This window comes from Rousettus aegyptiacus, unplaced genomic scaffold (assembly GCF_014176215.1).
Source record: "Rousettus aegyptiacus isolate mRouAeg1 unplaced genomic scaffold, mRouAeg1.p scaffold_m13_p_15, whole genome shotgun sequence".
Classification (NCBI taxonomy): Eukaryota; Metazoa; Chordata; class Mammalia; order Chiroptera; family Pteropodidae; genus Rousettus; species Rousettus aegyptiacus.
The window spans coordinates 22,382,863-22,408,085 of NW_023416290.1; the positions used below are offsets into that span (position 1 = coordinate 22,382,863).

General features: G+C 32.0%; 1 protein-coding gene and 1 pseudogene across 12 annotated transcripts in view; both read right to left on the minus strand.

The window, feature by feature from the left end:
* Positions 1-25,223, minus strand: part of SNTG1 (syntrophin gamma 1) — a 746,957-nt gene that overhangs the window by 389,747 nt on the left and 331,987 nt on the right. The window lies entirely within an intron of this gene.
* LOC118611986 lies at positions 9,062-13,330 on the minus strand (annotated as a pseudogene).

The following is a 25,223-nucleotide window of genomic DNA, read 5'->3' on the forward strand; positions in this document are numbered from 1 at the left end:
AAAATGGTATTATTTTTTAAATATTTGGTAGAATTCTCCAGTAATGTATTATCACCAAGGGCTTTTTACTTTGAAGTAAGCTTTTAAATTACTAACTTAACGACTTTACTATTTGTAAGCTTGTTTTAGTATTACGTTTTAAATGATAATTTGTCATTTTGTTTCTTCTATCTAGGAATTAGTTAATTTCATCTAAGTTATCTAATTTGTTAACAAAGAGTTGTTCATGTTATTTCCTTATATTTCCTTTTATTTCTGTAAACTCAGAAATGAAGTCTCCTTTTTTTATTCCTAATTTTAATAATTTGAACCTTCTATCTTATTTTTTTTTCAATCTAGTTAAAAGTTTTACAGTTTTATAGATCTTTTTAAATAATCACCTTTTTGGATTCATTGATTTCTCTTATCATTTTGTTATTCTGTATTTTTATTTATTTGTACTTTGTTATTTTCTTTCTTCTGCTGCCTTTGGATTTATTTTTTCTTCTTTCTTTTAGTTTCTTAATATGAAATTTAGGTTATCAATTTGAGATTTTTTTAATGTAGTCACCTACAGCTATAATTTTCTTCTAAACACTACATTAGCTGTATGTTGGATTTTTATTTAATTCATCTCTAAATATTTTTAAATTTCCATTGATTTCATAATTATTCAGGAATGTTTAATGTTTAATTTTCATATATTTATGACCTTTTTAAATTTTTTATTTCTTTGTAATTTTATTCCATTTTGTTGAGAAAAGATAATTTGTGTGATTTTAATCTTTTTAAATTTATTGAAGTTTGTCGTATGACTTCACATGTGATCTATCCTTAGATATGTTCCATGTGTGCTTAAACATGTATTCTACTCTTGATGGGTGACATGTTCTACAATTGTTTGTTAAGTTTAGTTAATATATAGTGTTCTTCATGTCTTTCAAGTGTTTGTGCTCCTCTGCCTGCTTTATCCTCTGCACTTTATTGAAAGTGCAGTATTAAATGTCCAACTACAATTGTTGAATCGTCTGTTTTTTCATTTCATCATGAGTTTCTCGTTAAGTGTATTTATTTTTATAATTGTTGTTTCTTCCCAATGGATTATAGATACATTATAAGACATTCTTCTTTGTTAGTAGTAAAATTTTTTATATTAACCTGTTTCTATGATATTAGTATAGCCATGCCAGCTGGCTCCCTTAAGATTATTGTTTGCATAATTTATCTTTTTCTATCTTTTTACTTACAATTTTCATGTGTCTTTGAAACCAAACTCTATTATTTATAGAGTATACATAGCTAAATTTTTTGTTTAATAGTTTCACTATCTCTGCCTTTTGATTAGATCATTTAATACATTTATATTTAGTAACATATTGATAGGATTACATTTATAATTGATAAGCTTTTGTTTCTGTATGTCTCATATATTTTTGTTGTCTTCTTTTTACTCCATTTCAATATATTAAGTGCATATTTTCACATGCAATATTTTAATATCTCTAATTATTTTAAACTGTATATTTGAAGCTCTTTCATAGTGGTCACTCTGGAACTTACAGTATATATCTTAACTAACTACTCCACATTAACACTAATTAAATTCCAATAAGATAAAGAAATTGTATTACAGTTCTTCTTGTGATATTATGGTTTTTATAATATGTGTATATTATAACATATAATGTATTATATAATTATACATTATATTTTATATAATAATATAGTATAATATAAAACATACTTTATGATATATATGTATGTGTATATATATATTAGTCTTTGTCCCTGTTCCTGGCACAGAGCTCATAAAACTCTTGGAATTTCTATAAGTTCTATAAAGTTGTCTCTTGTTATTCATAACAATTCCTGTTCAACCACATCTGAGTTTATATTAATAAGGTGGCTTTCAGATAGCCCTAAGAAGGAGGGCTGGTCACTAAGGAACCAGTCATGTAATTAGAAGATTAACGCTTTCAGTCTCACTCCCCAATCTCCAGGGATCCAAGGAGGGAGGAACAGCTGGATACTGAGTTTAATCACCAATTAGACCTTGGGATTGGCTTCTAAAGTAGGGGTAGTTTTATGACACTCTGCCCTTAACCTGTGGGATTTAAACTGAATAGAGAGTGTCAAAATTGAGTTAAATTGTAAAATACCCGGATGGTATTTTCAATAAAAATTAGTATGTGGGGTGAACACACACCTACAAACATTTATGAAGGCCTTCAGTGTAATAGAAAATAGAAGAAACAAAGTGTTTTTCCTATTCCTTCTCCTCTTTATTTTGCAATAATAGTTATACATCTGCTATCTCTATATATTAAAAATCAAATAATATATTTTTAAACTATTTTCTTTATTATTTTTTGATATTAAAACAATTTAATTACAGTTGACATATATTATATAGTTTTAGATGTACAACATAGTGATTACACATTTATATAATTAACAAAAGGATCACCTCACCCTAATGAATTTACTACACACCTGACACTATACATAGTTATGACCATATTATTGACTATACTCCTTATGCTATACTTTATATCCCCATAACTATTCTGTAACTGCCAATTTGTACTTCTTAATCCTAGTCTTTTAAATCAACCTCCCCCAACCACTCTTGCATCAGTGCTTCCTGGGCCTATAAGTCTATATTTCCTTCACCAGGTTAGAGAAGTTTTTCATCATTATTTCTTCAAATAGGTTCTCAATTTCTTGCTCTCTCTCTTCTCTTTCTGGTACCCCATATGATGCAAATATTGGTATGCTTAATGTTGTCCCAGAGGTCTTTTAAACTTTCTTCTTTTTTTTTGGAATTCTTTTTTTTGTTGTTGTTGCTGTTTTTACTGGGTGTTTTCTTGAAGTTTTCACCTACTTTATCTACTCTTCTCCTAAGTTCATTGAGCATCATTATAACTAGTGTTTTGAACTTTGCATTTAGTAGATTGTTTGTCCCCACTTTGTTATTTTTCTTCTTTTCTTTCATTTTTCTTTGTTTCCTCATTTTGGCTGCCTTCTTATGTTTGTTTTTATGTATTAGGTAGGACTGCTCTGTCTCCAAGTCTTAGTAGAGTAGTCTTATGTAGTCGGTGTCCTATGTGACCCAGTAACACAGTCTCCCTGGTCACATGAGTCAGATGCTCCAGGTATGTCATTTGTATGGGTTGTATACACCCTCCTGTTGTAGTTGAGCCTTGATTTCAGTTTGCACAGCAGTGGGAGGGTGTGAGGAGAAAAATGGCTTTAGCCAGATTCTCTCCCGACACCCTTAGCAGCTAACTTCCAAGCAGAAGTGACTCAGCACTTCTCCCCTTATGTAACCATGTGCCTGGTAAGCATGTGTTAGCTTCCATTATCTGGCAGTGTGCCACTATTGTTCAACTTGTGTATATAAAGTCACCGTCACCCTGTACGGTTAGCTAGGCCCTTGCTGAAATAAAGAGCTATGTTGCAGATGCCTACAGCTTTCCACATTTTCTTCCTACTGCTCATGCCTCATACCTCAGAACCTTGAACTTGTGTCAACACACTTGGCGTAGTCATGAGCAAGATTCCCAGGTAAGGGAGCCATCTGCTTCACTGGAGGCCAGGAGGGACATGTGGCCCCCACAGAATATGTGATATCATGTGTTGGCAATATTGATGACTTGGACTCCACCTGAGCAACAGGAGGTAGTTGTTGGGTCCTCGATAAGTATTGAAAAGGTGCTCTGCTCCCTGAAGGAACAGCTGCCAGAGAAACCATGGGCTGCGGCCAGTGGAGTGAGCAGCATGCTTTTAATGGGTTTGAAGCAGAATATGGATGAAGCTCTAGCAGAAGCTGCTCAGGTACAGAAGCTTCAGCAAAAGGGAGATTCCTTGTACATAAAGGTGCAATAACTAGAAGATAAGCTCCAAAGAAGTTCACTCTTGGAGTCACCCTCAGAGGTGGGGAAGGAGGTCCCAGAAGTCCACCCACAAGTACAGCCCATAATATACCAAAACAGCCCATAATACACCAAAACGTAAAGCATGAAGAACCCCTGGGTCCCAGTGGGGTACCAGCTGGTGAAAACACAGTAATGGAATTCACTATATATACCACGTAGAGACCTGCGGAATTGTGGGGTGTAAGGAAACAATGTTGACAGTGAAACGGTGAATCGTTGCCAACCTGGTTGCTGTGCCTTTGAGAAGAGGGGACTGATGGTATCTCATGTTCCCCTGATGAGATGGAGAAATTCGTATCCATAATTGTACAGCTTTCAGTATGGTAGCATCTACATAATAGTTGCCGCTTAGCTCAAGGTCAAGGGAAACACACCTTGGTGGAATGGCTTTCTGCCACTATGCAGATGGTTTGGATTGATGCCAGAGAACTACCAGAGCATGTGAGTAAATAGCCAACATATGCAGAACTACTGTAGATTATTCATGAACAGGGCATGCGATGAGCTATGATTTATGAACCTTTGAGAGATTTTAGGATAGTTCGTAGCATGAGACAATCCAGGCCATTTGTATGGAAAAGCCACTGGAAGTGGCTTGGGTGAGCCTGCAAGTTAGGAGTAGTAGGTGTCTCAGGGAATCACCAGGTTGGAGAGACAAGTGTTACCCAGGTTAATGAAAACTGATACAGTGCCCACCAGTGTCCGCATGCCATGAAGAGGGGAAGGCTCAACAAAGAAACAATGAATTTTGCCAGCACTTTTGGAGAAAACTGCCCCTTCACCACTTGCCAAGAAGCCAAATTTTTAATCTCTCTCTGTATGTCCATGGTGCCCTTTGAGCTGTGCTCCAGTGCTGGAACTCAGAGCAAGTGAGTTCATCAGCAAGTAAGTTTGTGCGCAGGCTCTAGGATGGATGCATGTTATTTATGCAGCCCTCCATCTCAGCCACGATCTCCATTTTTTTGCAGGCAAAAGTTGAGGAAACTTCTCTTCCCAGGTCTAAAAGCCTGGGTTAGGGAGCCTGGTGGGAGATGAAACCCCTCATTCCTCAGGGGAGACCTCCACAGCTGAGATATCGCTCCTAAATTTTAATCTCCAAATATGAGTATAGAGAACAGGCTATTCAGCGTTTCCACCCCTCCTACCAGTTTCAAGATGGCATCTTTTCTATGTCTTTTGCTGTAGGACTTCTATTCAGTTAGACGTCAAGTGTTTCTCAATGATGGTTGTTCCATAGTTTAGTTATAATTTTGATGTGATTGTGAGGGGAAATAAACACAGCATTTACCTACTCTGCCATTTTGACCAGATATCTAAAATTATTATTTTATACAAATTTATAAAGATGCTTAGAGAAGAAAAAGAACAACTATATACATATATTTAAAGTTTGTATATATTAATCTTCCTATTTACTATTGTTATTTTTTTCTTGCAGATTTGATTTACCCTCTCATTATTTTCTTTCTGCAATACTGTTTTGTGATCATCCACATTTTTTTGTGGTAATATAAACACATTACATTTCTATATATTATAGACACGATAATGCAATTATATATGTATTGGGATATGCATTTGATTTTTAAATCAATTATGAGAAGAAAATGGATAGATATGCAATTATAATGCCTTTTATAATTAACTAAATAATTATCTTTTTAATGTACATTTGGATTACTACCTAGAATTAATCACTTTTCAGTCTGAAGCTGCAGTTATTTTTTTTCTTTAGTAGTTTAATATTTCTTAATTTTTTTCTTAAGTGATTATTTTACTTTCTTAAAAATAATTAATAGATTTGAATTTGTAGAGTATTTTTAGGTTTATAACAAAACTGAAAACAAAATGTTTCCATATGTTCCCTTCCCCCAACACATACACTCTCCCCAAATTTGATGATCTGAATCACATTTATTGCATTATTTATTACATTTATTACATTAGTGAACCAGCCCTGACAAGTGATTATCATCTAAAGTCCATTATTTGCATTAGAATTCACACTTTCTATTGTATATTCTATGGATGTTGACAAATGTATAATGACATGTATACACTATTCTAGTATTATGTAGAATGGCCTTCTGTTCTAAAATTCTCTTTAATCCACCCATTAACCTTCCTTTCCTTGGACTAATCTTTTTACTTTTACTATAGTTTTTTTTTTTTCTAAAGTGTCATATACTTGGAATCATATCATATCATATCATGTAGACTTTTCATACTGACTTTTTATTTAATAATATCCCTTTAAGGTAACACTATGCCTTTTCTTAGCTTGATGGCTTTTTTTATTTTTTAGCACAAAATAATATTTTATCACATAGATGTACCACGTTTTGTTTGTTCAATCCCCTATTAAAGGGCATCTTGATTATTTCTAAATATTGACAATTAATGATAACATCACCTTATAGGTAATTGTATGAATAAAGTTTTTTGATTAATTTGAGTAAATAACAAAGATCATTTGTGAGAGCATGTTTAGTTTTGTAAAAGGCAGCCAAGATTCCTGCATTATAATATAGCTTCCAAGATAGCGTACCATTAAGTAATCTGAAAAAGAGCTAATGAGAATTTTTGTCCTCTCTATTTTTGTCATCATTCAGAATTGCCATATTTTGAATTTCAACCATTCTAGGAATATACTGTTTGTTGTTGTTGTTGTTGTCATTGTTTAATTTATACTTACTTCATTACATATGATGATAAGTGCTTTTCACAGCATATTTGCCATGTGCGTATAATCGTTGTTGAGTGTTTTTTTGGACCTTTTGCCCATTTTTAAAAATTGTTTGCTGTATTTCTTATTGTTGATTTTTAAGAGTTCTCAGTATACTTCAGAAAACAGTTATCAGATATGTCCCTTGAAAATATTTTCTTTCAGTCTGTGACATGTTTTTTCATTCTCTTATTGTGGCTCTGCATAGCAGAAGCTTTCAATTTTAACAAAGCAAAAAGCAAACTTATCATTTTATTTTTTTATGTGTAGTAACTTTTGTTATGATATCCAAAAAGTCACTGACAAACAGAAGGTCACCTAGATTTTTTTCCTATTTTATTTTATAGAATTTTTATTGTTAATTTAGGCCTATAAACTATTTTGAATTAATTTGTATACAGGATATATGGTCTGTAATAGATTTGTTGTTTTTTTTTTTTTTTTGGAATGTATGTTCCAGCACCACTTGTTGAAAAAACTTTATTTTCTAGTTTAAATTTCCTTAGCTTTTTTTGTCAAAGAGCAATTGTCTATATTTGTATAGATCTATTTGTGAGCTCTCTCATCTGTTGCCCTGATTTATATGTCTATTCTTTCATTAATCCACACTGTCTTGATTACTGTGGCTTTATAGTAAGTCCTGACAGTGTCTATGAAATGTCACATAGTGTCAATCTTTCAACTTTGTTTTTCTTCTTCTATATCGTGTCAGCTATTCTTTTTTTTTTTTTTTTTTTTTTTTGACTCCATGTACACTTTAAAGCCAGTTTATGGATAACCAAAAACATAAATTGCTGGTGTTTTGTTGGGATAGCATTAAATGTATAGAGCAAATTGGGAAGAACAAACATTTTAATAATAGTCTTCCTATACATGCACATTGGATTTTTCTCTATTATTTTGCTGTTCTTTGATTTCATTTATGTGTTTTGTGGTTTTCCTCATATAGATCTCATACAATTTTTTTTTTTTTGCTTTGTGCATAACTATTTTATTTTGGAGTTCTAATGTAACTAGTATTTTCTTTTTATTTTAATTTAAAGTGCTTATTGTTGGTATATGAAAATGATTAACGTTTTATATTAACGTTATGTTGTACAACCTTGCTATAATAGTTGAGGAGCTTTCCTGTTCATATTTAGGGATAGTTTACATAGATAATTATGTCATCTGTGAACAAAGATTTTTCTCTTCATTTCCTATCTGTATATATTTTTATTTCTCTTCTCATTTTACTGTATTATTTAGAACTTTTAGTATGATGCTAAATAAGAATAGTGAGAATAAACATCTCTGCTAATCTTATTAATAATGCACCTAGTTTTTTGCCATTAAGTATCGAGTTATCTGTAGGGCTTTGTGTATGTTCTTCATTATGTTAAAAAGTTTATTTTTAGCTTCTAGGAGATATTTTTTTAAATCATAAATGGATATTAAATTTTGTTAAGTGTGTTTTTTCTATATTTATATTGATATGATCATGTGAATTTTTTTCTGTATCCTGTTGATGTGATAAATTATAATAATTTATTTTTTAATGTTATGCCAGCCTTTCAGACCTGGAAAAAATCCCACTTAATCATTGCATAATTATTTTTTGTTGGATTTAATTTGCTAATATTTTAAGATTTAAAAAAAAATTTCATGAGAAAGGTTGGTCTGCAGTTTGTCCTTTTCTGGTTTTGGTATTAGATCTTACAGGATGAGTATGAAAGTATTCCCTCTTTTTCTATCTTCTAGAAGAGACTTATAGAATAAGTATTATTTCCTTTTTAAATGTTTGGTAAAATTTACCAGTGAGCTTACCTGGACCTGGTGCATTCTGTTTTAAAAGGTTATTAATAATTGACTGATTTTCTATATTAGATATAGGATTAATCCAATTGTTTAGATATTGGTCAATTTCATCATTGTTATTAAATTTATGGAAATAGTGGTGACCATATTTCTTTTATTATCCTGTCAATTGAATTATTAATAATGGTTTCTATTTAATTTATGATATTAGTAATTCATATCATTTCTGTTTTTTATGGTTAGTCTAGGAAGACTTTGCTCAATTTTATTGATGTTTAAAAAAAAGCTCAGCTTTTCATTTTGTTTATTGATTTAATGTTTTAAATTTTATTAATTTCTGCCAATTTTTTTTTATTTTAAGGGATTTAATTAACTTTTTTATAACCTTTCTAAGGTGGTTCCTTTGATCATTCATTGATTTCACACTGTCTTTTCTACTATATGTATTGCACTGTAAATTTCCCCAAGCATAGTTTTTACTTCATCTCACAAATTTGAGGGTTTATATTATAATTTTTAATTACATAAAATATTTTAATATCTCTTGAGCTTTTTTTTGACATGTGTTATTTAAAAATGGATTATTTAATCTTGAAGTATCTTTTAATAATTCATTTCATATTTAATTCTGTTGTGCCCTGAGAGCAAACATTGTATGATTTCTAGTCTTTTACATTTCTTAAGTTGTGTTTTATGGTCCAGGATGTGCTTTATCTTAGTGAATATTCCATGTGAAATTATGGAGAGTGTGATTCTACTGTTTGAGATGAAGTAGTCCATAAATGTTAAGTATATCCAGTTGACTGATAGTGCTGTTGAGTTCAAATAAGTCCTTACTGATTTTCTGTCTGCTAGATCAGCCCATTACTGATAAAGAGATGTTTTTAAGTCTCTAACCATAATAATTGATTTATATAATTCTCCTTCTATCAGTTTTTCTCTCATGTATTTTGACAATCTCTTGTTAGGTATATACACATTAAAGATTGTTTTGTCTTAGGGAATTGATCTTGTTATGATCCCTTCTGCAACCCCAATAATTTTCCTTGTTCTGAAGCTTATTTTGTCTGAAATTACTATTGGTCCTCCAGGTTTTCTAAAAATTAATGTTAACATTGTATATATATACCTTTATCCCGTTACTTGTAATCTATATGCATCTTTATATTTAAGGTGTTATTTTTATAAACTATATATGGTTAAGACTTGGTTTTAATATACTTCAACAGTCACTGCACTTTATTTTATTTTTATTCTTTATTTTTTAAACAAAATCCACATTTTACTCAAGTTGAAATAAACTACACAAAATTGTTTTCATTCACCAAAAATAACATCAACATTTTCTGTATTATTCCTAGATAAACCACAAAACACAGTTTTGTAGGTTTCCCAGTTTGGGGCTACAAATCAAGATGAGGCAGTAGATATAGTGATGGAAAAAGACAGAATAAGACAGGCAAATCAGTTGTCAATATCCGCAGCCTCTGATCTTGTATTGACAATGAAACAAAACTATTTAACATATACCTGCTAAAAAGTATATGAAATTACAGGCTCCAACAAAAAAATGTAAACAAGAACAACCAGATGTGGAACACAAGAACAACCAGGTGTGGAACAACAATGGCAGGCTTTTTCATTCAATATTTAACTGAAACTTGTTTTTGGTTGTTGTTGTTGTTTTTGTTGCTGTTGTTTTTTAAGATCACTGAATAAAGACAAATATAAACTGAAGTCTTTGCTTGACAAGCTCACATATTTCTTTCACTGTCTAGTAATTCTCATAACTGTACATTACAGATTTTTAATAACATATTTAAAACTCCTGCTATTCAAAGTTCAGTCGTGAGCTTCACTGTAACATTTTGTGAAATGTATTTTTTTCTCCCATACCTCCTCAAAATTTGTTTCTTCAATGAACTGATAACTCAATACCCAACAACTAGATCCACAGTGATAATAAATATTATGTCTAAAATGACTTAACTAAAATAATTTCGAGTGCCATTAGCAGAAGTCATGTAGAACCTTTGACGGTAACTTCTGGAAGAATAGTTAGGTCTCTGAAGCATGACAGTTCAAACAGAGACCATTTAAACATCAATGGCTAATGTACTCAAAGAGGGGTCTATAGGTCAAGGTAGTCAGTAAGTAAGTGACCTATATATACCTTACAGCTTTTCTATAAGATGTTTTAAAATTTCTTAACGGATTTTTTTTTTTTTCAAATGTCAACTATAAAGAAAGCCTATTTAAAAAAGCTCTTAGGTATTTTGGATGGTTTCTGAATTATTTGTTGGAAGCTCTAAATTAATTTTATAAATTTCGTGTCCACCATAACATCCAAATCTTGTTTTATTTTTAAATTTACGTTAAGCAAAGCTAACTTACTTGACCTTTGGTCTGTCAAAGTGTTCCTCGGGTATACCTTGAAACACTTCCACCCATTTTAATAGCATTCATTCTCAAACTTTATCCAGGGAAGAACACATAGGACCTTTACCAATGCATAAACATTAGGAAAAAACTTGATGATTGGCAGGTAGAGGCCTTTATAAATGGTGGGTGGAAGTGCTATATCTTTCTTTGTTTCCACTTGATTCTTCTACAATACACCTTAGCGGAGAGTGTGCCATGATTGAGTAAGTTACTTCTATATGTCAGCATGATATTCCTTCAGTGTATTGAATTTCAGCTTTCCCATGACAGAGGGTACCATGGATAAGCATTTAACAGCTTTGTGGATTTGCTAAGAGACTATATCCTTCAGTTCCTAAATAAGTGTTCCACTGTTGGAACACTTAGAGCTTCTTTATAGTAACTCTGAAGTCAGCTGAAATTCTAAGTTACCTTGCTGAACTCTATGGAATTTCCCAGGGAGCTTCATCTGAATTTCAAGTTTGGTTGCCAAACTGGTGTATTCCTCAAATTAAAATTCATGATAAACTTCATTTAGTGAATGCAGCACTATAGACATGTTACTGGTTGCAAAGAATATATCAGAGATTTGCCCCTGGAGATTTTTCCCAAAGATAGACAACAGTAATGATGAAATCAAAATCTGTTACTGCCCCACAGAGTACAAATGCACAACCAGCTATATAGTTATTTTACCTAATATTTGAGTCACTACTTATACTATCTAAACATAAAACAAGTGGTTATAGGAGGTCCACTAAAATTTCAAAAGCATCATGTCTGCTTGTCCACTGAGAATGGCAATTTTCTTTTAGCTCTTTACCCCTTTCTTCATTGTTCTGAAAGAGGACAGAAATCACATTGTCAAGCTCGAAAAGCAGTTGTGGTAATAGATGGAAAAAAGAACAAATGTCCCCAATTGTTCTTAATGAAACAGAAAGTCTCATAAATAGGCATGTGGTTTTGCCAACCATATATTTAAACATAGGGATTGCAGAATGTGTAGATAATTTGAGGCTATTTCTCTAAAAGTTTAGAAGCAAAAACTTTCGTTTTAGAAGAAAATCCACTGGATGCAATGTAAGCTTGGCCACGACATTGCTCCATGTTTAATCCCCACCTATTTGTTATCGTAGCATGAAATTTCATAGCCAAAATTTTGGCACCAGCTTCACAAAGGGGGATGCCCACAAATTTCTGTAAGGTTATAAGATTCGTCAACAAACCTCACCAACATGGACTGGTGCTCTTCTTCTTCTATATCCATCACGTAGTCAGTGATAATGGAAAAGAAGTGAGTCTCTCACTTATCTGAGGGTTTCTTCCAGAATACAGATCTCATGGATCTCTAGCATCTGTTTCTGTTGTGTTTTTGAACAGAACAATGTGTTGACTACTGTTGTCAAAAGCACTTCCTCAGAATCTCTTCACCAGAATTTATGCAGCACTCTAGCAGTGCTTGGAAATTATCAGGAGTAAAGAGACTTTCTGAGATTTCATTAGCTTCATGTCCATCCAGAGGGATGTTTTGTTTTCCCCAAAGAATCAAAATTTCAAATAAAGATTTTAATTATTATTTTTTCTTATTTTCAAGGGTTAAAGGTAAATTGTCTTCATCCTGTTCTTCACCTCCTTCTTTGGCACTAGGGTTCTGAGTATTCCTATTGTTTATTTCTTTATGGTTTTGTTCCTGTTCAGAAATTTCATCAATCTTTTTTTTCTGTTTCAGTGTCCTGATTTTATTTTCACTTAATTCTTTTATTTGTTTTCTGTGTCTACTATGTGTATTGTTCAAATAACTGGTAAAATCAAACACTGCTGGTATTGCATTATCTCAAAGAACTATCCTGTAGGGACTAGTTCTACAGATCTCGTAGATCTCGAAGTGTTTGGCACATAATTGATAATGTGTATTTAATTGATCATGTATTTGATTTTCTAAATCTGCTATCCTACAGTTTTCCACCCACTTCTGGCATTGGCCACATCCTGTGGGAACCTAAAAAAGGCCAAGTTCCAGTACATGCTCTTCTGTGTACGATTGGGGACAGCACAAAAGTTTAACATCATAACCCACCTGTCTGTCCACCAGCATTTTCCTCCTGCCTTCTCAGGGCAACCCACTAGCCTGTAGGGGCCAGGGAAGCGAGGGAGGTCAACTTACTCACTAGGCAGAGCAGGAATTCAGTGGGCAGGGACTGATAGACCAACAGTCTCTGTATTTTAATTGGTGTATTTAGATCATTGACATTAAAAGTGATTATTGCTCCATTTGAATTATTATGTGCCATATTTGTTATTATTGTCTATTTACTAAACTTATTCCTTTTTTTAAGTTTATTTCTGTGTATGGTATAAAGTAATGGTCTAGTTTCATCTTTTTTGCATGTGGCTATCCAGTTTTCCTAATATCATTTATTGAAGAGACTATATTTTCCCCATTGTACATTGTTTGTTTCTTTGTTGCAAATTAATCAGCCATATAAATGTGGATTTATTTCTTGGCTTTGTGTTTTGCCCCATTGATCTCTTTATTTTTTATGCCAATGTCATACTATTTTGATTACTATAGTTTTGCAATATAGTTCTAAATCAGGAGTGTGATGCTTCCAACTTTTCAAGATTACTTTGGCTATGTGGAGTTTTTCTGATTATATATACATTTTAAGATCATTTGCTCTATTGTTGTGAAAAACACCATTGGAATTTGATAGAGATTGCTTTGAATCTGTAGGTTGCTTCAGTTAATATGGACATTTTAACAGTATTAATTCTTCCAATTTAGGAACACAAATATCTTTCTGTGTGTATTTTCTTCAATTTATTTTATGAATATCTTACAGTTTTACTGTAGAGATTTTTCACCTCCTTGGTTAAATTTATTACTAGGTATTTTATTCTTTTTGATACAATTGTAAGAGATTGTTTTCTTAATTTCTTTTAATAGTTCATTATTTGTCTATAGAAACACAGTTGATTTCTATATATCAATTCCATATCCAATAAATTTACTAAATTTATTTATTAGATCTAACAAAAAACTCATTTTTAAAAATTCTAAAGTTATTTAACAGATAATAGTTTTTTTTCCAAAGTAACTATAATAATATGTTCAGTAATTTAGCTTATGTATAAGTAAAATAAGGAGAGCAAGGTGAGAAATGGTGAAAGTGAAGAATTAATATTATTATAAAAGGTACTTCTATTATGGAAAAAAACAGTCTAGAGTTATTTGAAACTGGACTTTGTTAAATGGATATTGCAAACACAAGATTGCCTTCTCCTCACTCCCCCCCCCAAAAAAGAGCATAATTTATATGTTAAAAAAGGGATAAAATGTAATTATAATACGAAGTGTTCAATTAAATCTAAGAAAGCAGAAAAGAAATAAAAGACGAACATGAAAACAGAAAACAAGTATCCCTAATAATATTATATTCAACAGTTTAAAGCTAAATGCTTTTTCTCTAAGGTGAGTAACAAGACTAGAAAGCCAACTCTTCACTTTTATTCAACATACTACTGGAAGTTCTAGGCAAGCAATTGGTCAAGAAAAATAAATTAAACAAAAACCATTCAAATTAGAAAGAAAGAAGTAAAACCATCTCTATTCGCAGATGAAACTATGTATATGAATCCCTAAAAATTCCTCCAAAGAAAGTTAGAACTAATGAACAAATGCAATAAAGTTGCAGTATACAAATGAATATACAAGAACATATTGTGTTTCTGCACACTAATACAAACTATCAAAAAGAGTAATTTTAAAAAATTCTAAAATTTGTATGTAATTAGAAATACGCCAAATAACCAAAGTAATCATGAGAAAGAAAAAGGTTAGAGGCATCGTGCTTATTGATTTCAAACTATGTTACAAAACTATAGTAATCAAAACAATATGAATTGGCATAAAAAAAGACAGACAAATCAATGGAAACAGAGCTCGGAAACACATGATTAATTAATGTACAACAGGAGTCAAGAATATACAATGGGGAGAAGACAATCTTTTCAATAAATGGCATTGGGAAACGTGGGTATCTACGTGCAAAAGAATAAAAATAGACCATTATTTTATACCATACACAAAAAATTAACTGAAATAGATTCAAACCTTGAATGTAAAATCTGAAACTATAACACTTCTAAATGAAAAGACAAGTTGTAAGCCTTTTGATACCACTTTTGACTATGTTTTTTGGAATCTGACAGCAACAATAAAAAAGTGGATTACATCAAACAAAAAAAAATTTCTGTGCAGAAAAAGAAACCATCGACACAACGAAACATCAATCTATTGAATGGGAGAAAATATTTGCAAATTACCTATCTCATAAGTGGTTAATATCTGAAATATATAAATAATTAATTTATACACTTCGAAAAATTTTAAAACAACCATCCAATTAAAAAATGGGCAAAATATCTGAACAGACATTTTTCCCAAAATAACATACATATGGCCAACACAAGAAAAAAATCTCAACGTTACTAATCATTCAGAAAACGTTAATCATAACACAATGAGATTTCACGTCATACTTGTTAAAATGGTTATTATTCAAAAGACAAGAAAGAATCAGTGTTGGAGAGGATGCATAGACAAGAGAACACTTGTGTACTATTAGTAGGAACATAAGTTGGTGCAGCAACTATAAAAAACACTATAGAGGTTTCTCAAAAAATTAAAAATAGAACTACCATATGATCCAGCAGCTTTACTTCTAAGTATTTACCTAAAGAAAACAAAAACACTAACTTGAAAAAATATATATTCACTCCTATGTTTATTACAGAATTATTTACAATAGTCAAAATATGGAAACAACCTAAATATCGATTAATGGATGAATGGATAAAGAAATCATATTTTATATATATATGATAAAATATTGCTCTGCTATAAAGATGTTGACACTTGCAATAACATGAGTGAACCTGGAGGGCATTATTTAAATAAAATAAGTGAGACAAAGAAAGACAAATACTGTGTGATCTCAAATGTGGAATTTAAAGAAAACAGAAAGACAAGCTCATAGATACAAAGAGACTCGTGTTTGCCAGAGACAAGGGATTGAGGGGTAGGCATAATGGGTGAAGAAAGTAAAAATGTACAAACATCCAGTTATAAATTAAATAATTCATGAGAATATAATGTATAACATGGCAACAATAGTTAATAATACTGTATTGCATATTTGAAAGTTGCAAAAGTTCCTTAACATTAGTTAAATGTTCCTTCACAGGGAGAAAAATCTGTAACCATGTAGTAATTATGTATGGTGATGAATATTAACTAGATTTATTGTGGTAATCACTTCACAACATATACAGATATTGAATTATATTTTACACATGAAATTAATATAATATTATATGTCATTATACCTCAATAAATTTTTTTAAAGTTTTTGTTTTACCTTGACTAATTTTTTTAAAAATATTCTTCTTTACTTCGATCCAAATTTCTGCCCTATATCATTTTCTGCTTTGCAAAGACTGTCTTTTAACATTTCTTTTAAGGCAGGTCTACTAGAAACACATTTCCTTGATTTTGCTTATCTTGAGAAAAATCTTTTTTCTCTTTCATTTTTAAAGGATAATTTCACTGGACATAGAATTTTATGGATGTCTTTTTTTGCTGGTTTTTCTTTTTCCAACACTTCATGTATCTGATTTCACTCTCCTTTTTGCCTGCATAGTTTTTGAAAACAAGTCTCATATAATTCTTCTTCTTGCTCCTTTATAGGTACTTTTATTTTACCCTCACTTATTTTAAAGATCTTTTAAAAATCTGCATTTGAATTTGTACAGTTTGAATATGGTATGCCTATCTGTAGACTCGTTTTGGTATTTATTATGCTTAGTGTTCTTTGAGCTTCCTGGATCTTTAGTTTAATGTATGGCAATAATTATGGAAAACTCTGAGTCATTATTGCTACAAATGTTTCTTCTCTTTTGTCTATTTCTGTTATTCATATTATCTATATTTTACAACTTTGTAATTATCTTAGAGTTCTTGGATAATCTCTTAATATTTTTCCACAGGTTTTCTCTTTGAATTTTAGTTTTGGAAGTTTCTATTAACATATCTTCCAGTTTACTAACCTTTTTCTCAGCCATGTCCATTCTACTAATGAGCTTATCAAAGTTTTTAAATTTTTTTTACGATATCTTTGATTTTTCACATTTTTCTGATTCTTTCTTAGAATTTCCATTTCTCTGCATTATCTATCTAGTCTTGCATGCTGTCTAGTTTTCCCATTGTAATTTTTATTGGGTGGAGTTCTCTAGAGAGAGAATGAATACTAGATAGATAGATGATAGATAGATAATAGATGGCTAGATATTAGAGATTTATTATAGAAATTGGCTTATATGTTTCTGGAGGCCAAAAATCACCACAATTTATCCTCTGTAAGTTTAAGAACCAAAAAAGGCCAATAATGAATAATGTAATTCAGCTCAAGTCCAAAGATCTGAGAATAAGAGGTGGTAGCTCCAAGTCTGAGGTCAAAGGCCTGAGAAGCTAAAGACCATTGGTATAAATTATGGAGTGTGTAGGCCCAAGAACCAGGAGCTCCAATATTCAAAGGCAGGAAAAGATGAGTATCTTAGTTCAAGAAAAAAGAGAGAAGATTCATCCTTCCTTTGCCTTTTTGTTTTACATGTTCCCTCAAGGGATTGTTCGAATGATGCCTACTCACATTGATTAAGAGTGTCTCTACGCAGTCTAGTGAATCAAACACTAATTTCTTCTAAAAGCATCCTCATAGACACACCTAGAAATAATTATCAGCTATCGGAGCATCCCTTAGTCAATTCAAATTGACACATAAAATTATCTACCATACTACTATTGGCATATTAATCATAGGTACTTTAAATTTTCGGTTTGATAATTCCAGCATCATTGCCATATCTGACTGGTTCCATGTCTCTTCAAACTATATTGCTTTGCCTTTTAGTGTGCCTTGGATTTTTTTTTTTTTAAATTTGGGCATAATTTTTGGGTAAAAAGAACTTAAACAGGTCTTTAGTGGCATGCCATAAAGTGTGTATGTGTCTCCATTTTTTCCATAACACTCTTAAGAGATAGTACCAAAGTCAGTCCACTTAGGGAAAGCTGCGAGGCTCTCTGTTCTTATGGTCTTCCTCTCATATTTGGCAGAAACTCTTTACTATGCACTAAAAATGAGGACCATGACAGCATCCTACTTCTCTCAAAGAGATACCCCTACTCTATGAACAGGGTGCTGTATGTAGACTGTATAATCTTTTTTATTTTTATTTTTTATGTCTTGTCCCTCTTTGCATTGCATATACATCCTCTGAGTGAGCTCAATTAGCGACCATAAAGCAAGGTATTCTCTGCGCCCGACACCCTAAATAGAGTTTCTGTCCTAACGAGTGTGAATTCTGTAAGAGGAAGAATTCCTAATCTCTAACATGTCTGACTTTAACAAAGCTCATGTCACAAGGAGGCAGGATTAGAATTTGTTAAAAAATTCTGGTAGGCTTACCCTTACTAGAATTAAACCGTACTCATAACAGGGGTTCTGAGAAGGAGTCCTGTCTTCTTAACCATATTAACCCAGAATAAGTTCTTTCATCATATGGAGCTGGGGTGGGGATGCCATAGTTTTTGCTATTCTGATTAAGATTGAGTATTATTTCTTGAATGAATGATTTCCTATTTGTTATATAAGATAATGTCCAACGCACGCGCGTGAGCGCGCGCGCGCGCACACACACACACACACACACTATTTCCTCTAGTTAAATAGTTAAATTGTTGTGGAGAGGGTTCCACTTTGAGCTCTTCCCAATGCCATTCTGGAAGTCAGGACTCCATTATACTTTTTAAGTAACAGAGATTTTCTTTTTAAAATTTCTATCAAAATTTGTATTTATCACATTAAATATTAATTTACTTTCTATAATAATATTGTTGAAATTTTTTCTCAATTCTGCTATTTATTCATGTTTTAATTATATCCTCAGTCTGTAAACTCTTAAATACATGCTTTATTCATGTTTGTATAGTTTCTAGGACATGTTAGTTAATAAATTAATGAGCAAATGAGGGTTATGATTAAAAAGGCCTCTAGGTTTAAATATTTTAAATATTTTAATAGTAAACATCTTAATAGTAGATATTTTATTGTAGATCATGAAGTTTATTGGTTAATTTAATATAACAAAAATATTTCACTTTTTATTCTTTTTTATTTTTAATCTTTTTTTTAAAAAAAGTACATCTACTATGTTTCAGACACATGAGTATTAAAAGACATGAGAGCCTTGGCCCCTGCCTTTTAAATTCTCACAATTTACTAGGATACATAAAAGCACATACCAAAAGATTATTACTAACATATGGAGCGTATTTAAATGCTAAATCAGTGCTCTGATCATGAAACTCTAGGGGATTCAAGTAAGAAGAAATCCAGATGGTGTAAATAACCAGTAGGGAAAGTTAAGAACAGAAACTGTAGAATGCAGATAACATGCTTTGTAGTTGACAAATATTTTAGTATTTCAGGAAGGTAGTTAATGTGGGGAAACAGTAGGTCATAACACTGTTTAGTGATAGATTGTGACATGTCTTAAAAGGCAAAGTAGAGTTTACCATATTCTATAGAATAATGGGAGGGAGTAGATGATCTTGCAGTGTCAAATATAATATTATGGGTTGAATTGCATCCCCCAAACATATATACGTTGAAGTCCCAAATACTTCAGAATGTAACCTTTTTGGGGGACTAAGGACATTACAGATGTAATCAGGTAAGTAAAATGGGCCCCTAATTCAACATGGCTAGTGTCCTAATAAGACAAAATTTGGAGACAAACATACACAGAGAGAACATCATAAGAAAATGGGGGCAAAGATTGGAATTGGGCTTCTATAGGCAAAAGGAATGCTAAAACTTGCCAGGCAAATCTGCAGAAACTAGGAGAGATGGATGGAATAACTTTTTCTTCACAAATTCATAAGGGACCAACCAACTATACTGACAAATTGACATTGGACTTCTTATTTTCACAATTGTGAAGACCAAGTTCTGTTGCTTATGCCATTCGGTTTGTGGCTAAAACAAATGATGACGGTGATTATTAGAAAGTGTTATAATATCCTTTAGAATATATTTCAAAACAATAGAAATGGCATATTTGTAAAGTGAATTAGAGAGAAAGAATCTTTTAAAGGTAAGAAAATCAGTTAAGTAATAAGAATAATATCATAGCTTATATCATAATGAAATAAATGCCTATGATCCATTCTAAAAATAAAAGTCTGACATTGTAATTACAAATAACCCTGATGAAAAGAAAATTAAGAGTTTCTAAAGACTAATTGTGAATGCAGAGATAGCTTTCTTCTCTATGATGAGCTCAAAACTAAAAAGGTCAATTAGAAAGGGTAGAAGGTATATTGAATAAGCTATTGCAAATAGTCACATATGTTAATGATATCAGAAAGACCACAATTCAAAATGAAGTAAATTTAATGAAAATTACTAGAAGATGAAAAAAATGTTTAGAGAAAAAAAAATGAGACTAGAAGAAGTCATTGATTTCCCCAAAGAAGTTTTAAAGAATAGAAATACCCAGTTTGTTCTTTGCCTTATTTCTCATTTATTTTTTTTTTTATTCTTGACATCACTGAGAGGAATCCTAAGACTCAAAAAGGAGAAGAATCTATAAGTAATTTCCTAGGAGTTGTCATGCTAATTGTAACCCAGCCTGTACAGGGAATCTTGAGGATGAGATTCAAGAGCTTTTAGTAATTTTTGAGTTTCCAGGAAGAATACCAAAATAAAGCTGCAAAATAAGCTGCACTATCTAGCACAAAGATTTCTAATGGACTATATTCTTTGGTAGGCAATATTTTGTAGTAATTGAGAATAGTCTTTGAGGTTCATCATAATGATTCCAATCCCAGCATCCCTTCATAATGACTTTATAAGCTGAGACAAGTTATTTAACTACATTGTGTCATATTTTTATCTGTAAAATAAGAATAGAATATTAAAATAATTAACACATATATGACACATGGTAAGTACCAATTAAATATGAGGCATGGCTAATATTATAATCAACATTACCACTATCTTCATTTCCATCCATTCACTCATTTATTTTTTATTTTTCTTTCAAACCAAATTGAGTGGTTGATGTGCTTTGTGTACCTTATTATTATTTTTTGCTATGATCTGAAAATATACAGATATAAATAGAAAGAAAGGTCTTCATTTCAAAGAGCATAAACTCATTACAAGGAGCAGACAGGCCAGGAAGATTCTGAAGAATTTACTGTTTGGCAAGACTGGGGTAGGAGTTAGGATAAAGATTTACAGAGGAATTGATGGTCTGACTGAGTCCAGGAGGATGAGGAGAGATTTATAAAGCTGTTGAGTAGAGAAAAAGCTTTTGAAAAAAAAAGAAGACAGCATTTGGAAATGCAGAGTTATATAATGGCATGTTTGTTATAATAGCATGACTAGAGAGAAGTTGAAAGTTGAATCTTAATAGAGACGTTGTTAGTTTTATTTGACATAAAGTCAAGAGGGATGTATAGCTATTCATAAGGAGCTTTGATTGTAGGGCTTTATTTTTTAATATAAAATGAGTTATAGGTTGAACTGTGTTTCCACCAAAATTCATATGTTGAAATTATAACACATAGTACATCATAATGTGGCCTTATTTAGATATAAGATATTTACAAAGGTAACAGAGTTAAAATGAGATCATTAGGTTGGATGTTAATTCAGTATGACTGGTGTCATTATAAAAAGGGAAAATTTGCAGCCAGAGAAGACATGAGTAGAGAGAAGACGAAATGTAAAGAGACAAAGGAAGAACACAGTCATTTACAAGTCAAAGAGAGTTGCCTAGAACTGTGAAACAATAAATTTCTGTTTCATAAGCCACTTAACTGGCTATACTTTATTACAGCAGTCCTTGCAACTAATGAGAAGGATGGAAAATAAGGATGTTATATTATTGGTTCAGTTTTAAATAACCAAATAATTCCTATTTACTCAGTCATGATAGTGTTACATTTAATGTGTCCAGTGTCAAATATATGTTATTTGTATGCACGAACCATTTTAATACATTCTAGTAATGATTTTCACTTCTTTTCTTTAATTACTTAATTCTTAAGGCCTTAAGCAGTTCTCTGAGGTCAAAGATAAATTACATGGGCCATTGATGTAATACTTAATAGTTTGTACAGTATTTACAGGTTGCAGAATTCATTTACATGCATTCTATCATGCTTCAAGGTAACTATAAGAGAAAGGTTTTTTTTTTTTTTTTCTCATACCTTTGGCTTTACCCTTTTGACAGATGAGAAACTTGAACTCACATAGATCACAGGACAGCCCCAGGTTATAGTGCTGCCTCTACTTATTTAATCATCAAGCACAAAGGAGCAGCAGAGACCACAGTCTGAGGTTTTAAAACCTAAATCAGGCCATTATGCGACAGTATAATCCTGAGATCACTACTCTCAGGAGCATAAAAGTGGTTCCAGGAAAGATTCTGAGGTCAGGCTCATTTTGGCATGCTGATTCCTTAGACCATTTGGGAGAGGTAAAACAATCTGGTTAACCTATTATGTAAAACATATTTATTATTCCATATTCATGCATTGAGACTATTGCTAGGCACATTGAAAGTTATAATTGTTCCAATCCAGCCAAGAAACCATACTAAAAACTCTGCTGGAAGAATAAAAATTGGAAAAAAAATTATTTGCTTATATTTGGCTAAATCATAATATTTTAAATGGCAGAATAAAATTGTTCGAGTGAAAATAGGTTGTATAATGCTTGTGTCAATCCCTCTCTGCGAGTTAAAATTTTAGTATAATAATACATCAGAAATAATAGTCTAACATCCATTCTGAATCATCAAACATATTTGAAGCTACAGGTTTTTCTTAAGCATCTACATCTTGACATTAAACTGGCTATTATTTGATCTTGTGTTAGAAAAAGGTCGGTGAATATTCACATACTTATAGATGCTGCAGATATACAGATATACAATCCCATTAGAAAGTCTGCTGTAATTATAGAGCTCCCTAGCTTGAGTGGGGCTAAATTTTATATTGAAATTTAAAATTCCTGTAATTTCCTAAAAGAAACACAAAATTCAGTGTACTTTACCTAAAACTTAAAAATGTATTTAATGTGGATACATTTAGGAATCAAATGGACTATTGTTGAAGTCCATGACATTTCAATGTTAAGAGAAGAAAGTGATAAAACAATATTAAGGATAATGGGATATAGACACTGTGTAGTTTACTGAAACCGTAAAAAGCAGAATGCAAAAATGAGTAACAATATCAGAACAAGAATCTCCCTACTTGCTAAAAGTCTCCCTTCACCTCCCAAATACCAACTTACTAAAAAAAAGGCTGATTACTCACTCTTTTGAGGACCATTCAGTGAGAAAAGAAGAGTCATCATAATGTATCATTTTTTTTTATATCCTCTCTTGCATGTAAATTCTTGCAGCGAGGGAATTAGTGATTTTTGTAAAATGAAAAGAGAAAACCTACCAGAGGTAAAATTCCAATCTAACATTCTAGATCTTGCGATCTGGATGTATGCTCATGATATACTACAGGAAAATGAAAAGAGGTAGAGGTCATAGACTGACATCTGGCCTAAGGATAAATACATTAAAATTAATTACTTTTGTATTTAGAGAGTAGACCTAAGAATTTTGGTGCTAAAACAGGTGAATTTGCTATCCTTAAAGATGTTAAAATGTAGTTAGCCAATGTTATTACAGAATAGCATGAAATCAGTAAGGTATCAAATGAACAGTTTTATTTTTAAATGTATTCAAAACCCTAGAGTTTTTATTTCTAAGACTGGTGCAATAGAGGTGGAAGGGAATATATTGATATATAATTTTAAAAATTGAACTTGATAATTTATAGTAAATAGAGAAAAGTTACTCATTAATAAAGCACTCAAAATATCTATAAACTCAATAAAACTGTACTTAGATGAAACCCTAAATGATCATAAATAATTTGAATTGCATATAGTCTAAAATATCAGATAATATGGGTATTTTTTTTCATATTGTCACAATACTAAAACTATAAGTAATCTTCACACAAATCTTTTAAATATATATTAAGATAGTTCAGAACTCATAATCTGGTACATTCTATTAGCTGTCAATTATTCTTAAATATTTTATATGTGTATACCTTTTGTTGAATAAAATGATAATTCTCATATGTATATCTGTTAATCACTTAACTTGAAGTAGTAGAATTTAATTTTGTTATAAATTTAAATTCAAATGAGTCCAATACCTCATAGAAAAAGCAGACAAGCTCATTTGATTTCCAAAATGATACCAAGTAAAATTCTATAAGAATCAAAGAAGAGAGAAGGGTCCAAGAGGATGGCACAGATAGATATTGAGCTAGCTCCCTCCCAAGCATACATTAAATATACAGCTACATTTAGAGCAGTTTTTCCTGAGACACAACTGTGAGTCAATTGAACAGCTTCTGCACAACAAGAAAGAGAAAGAAGCCTCATAGGGAAGGCTGGAAAACTGTGAGTATTCTCTGGTAACAGAAAACACCTCAGGACCTAAGAAACCAGTGAATACCAATGTTTACATTTCTCTTGCATGTAGATAGTGTGGAGAGCTCCATCCAGGTTCTCTGGTCAATCTGAAGGGTGCTGTAGAAATCCCCAGCCACCTATCCTAGAGCTAAATTCAAAAGAAACATAAGAGCACCATAGCATAAATATAGGAGCCCATACATGTGGATATTAATCCAGAGGCTATGGCAGGGCACTTCTTCATGCACCACTAAGCTGTGCATGCACACAAGGCTCCCGTGCCTGGAGAGGGCTTAAAGTTGGAAAATTCGGGGTTATCTGTTTGCAAAACTACCCTGTTCAGAGAAAATGCTGAGAGTATGGGGCCTTGCTGTATGTGCACATAGAGTTGACTCACCCAAAAAAAGTATAGAACTAGCAAAACTTCACAGTTCTCACACATGAGTCTGCCCTGTGTAGAGTGGAGTGATGCTGTGAGCATGTGTCTCACTTAGAGAGGGTGCAGAACTATCAAAGTAGGACTGTATATGTACACAAGTCTTTCTCATTCAGAGAAAGGGGAGAACTAAGAGGGCATTGAGATGGAAGCATATAGAGCAGCCTCATCTAGACCCTGCTTTGAAAACAGACAGTTAAAGTAACTGGACATGCTAAACATACATCACATAACCCATTCTACACCAGGCAGCCCCACATGTATTAGAAGTGCAAGGAAGCATTCACATATCAGACTGTTCCATC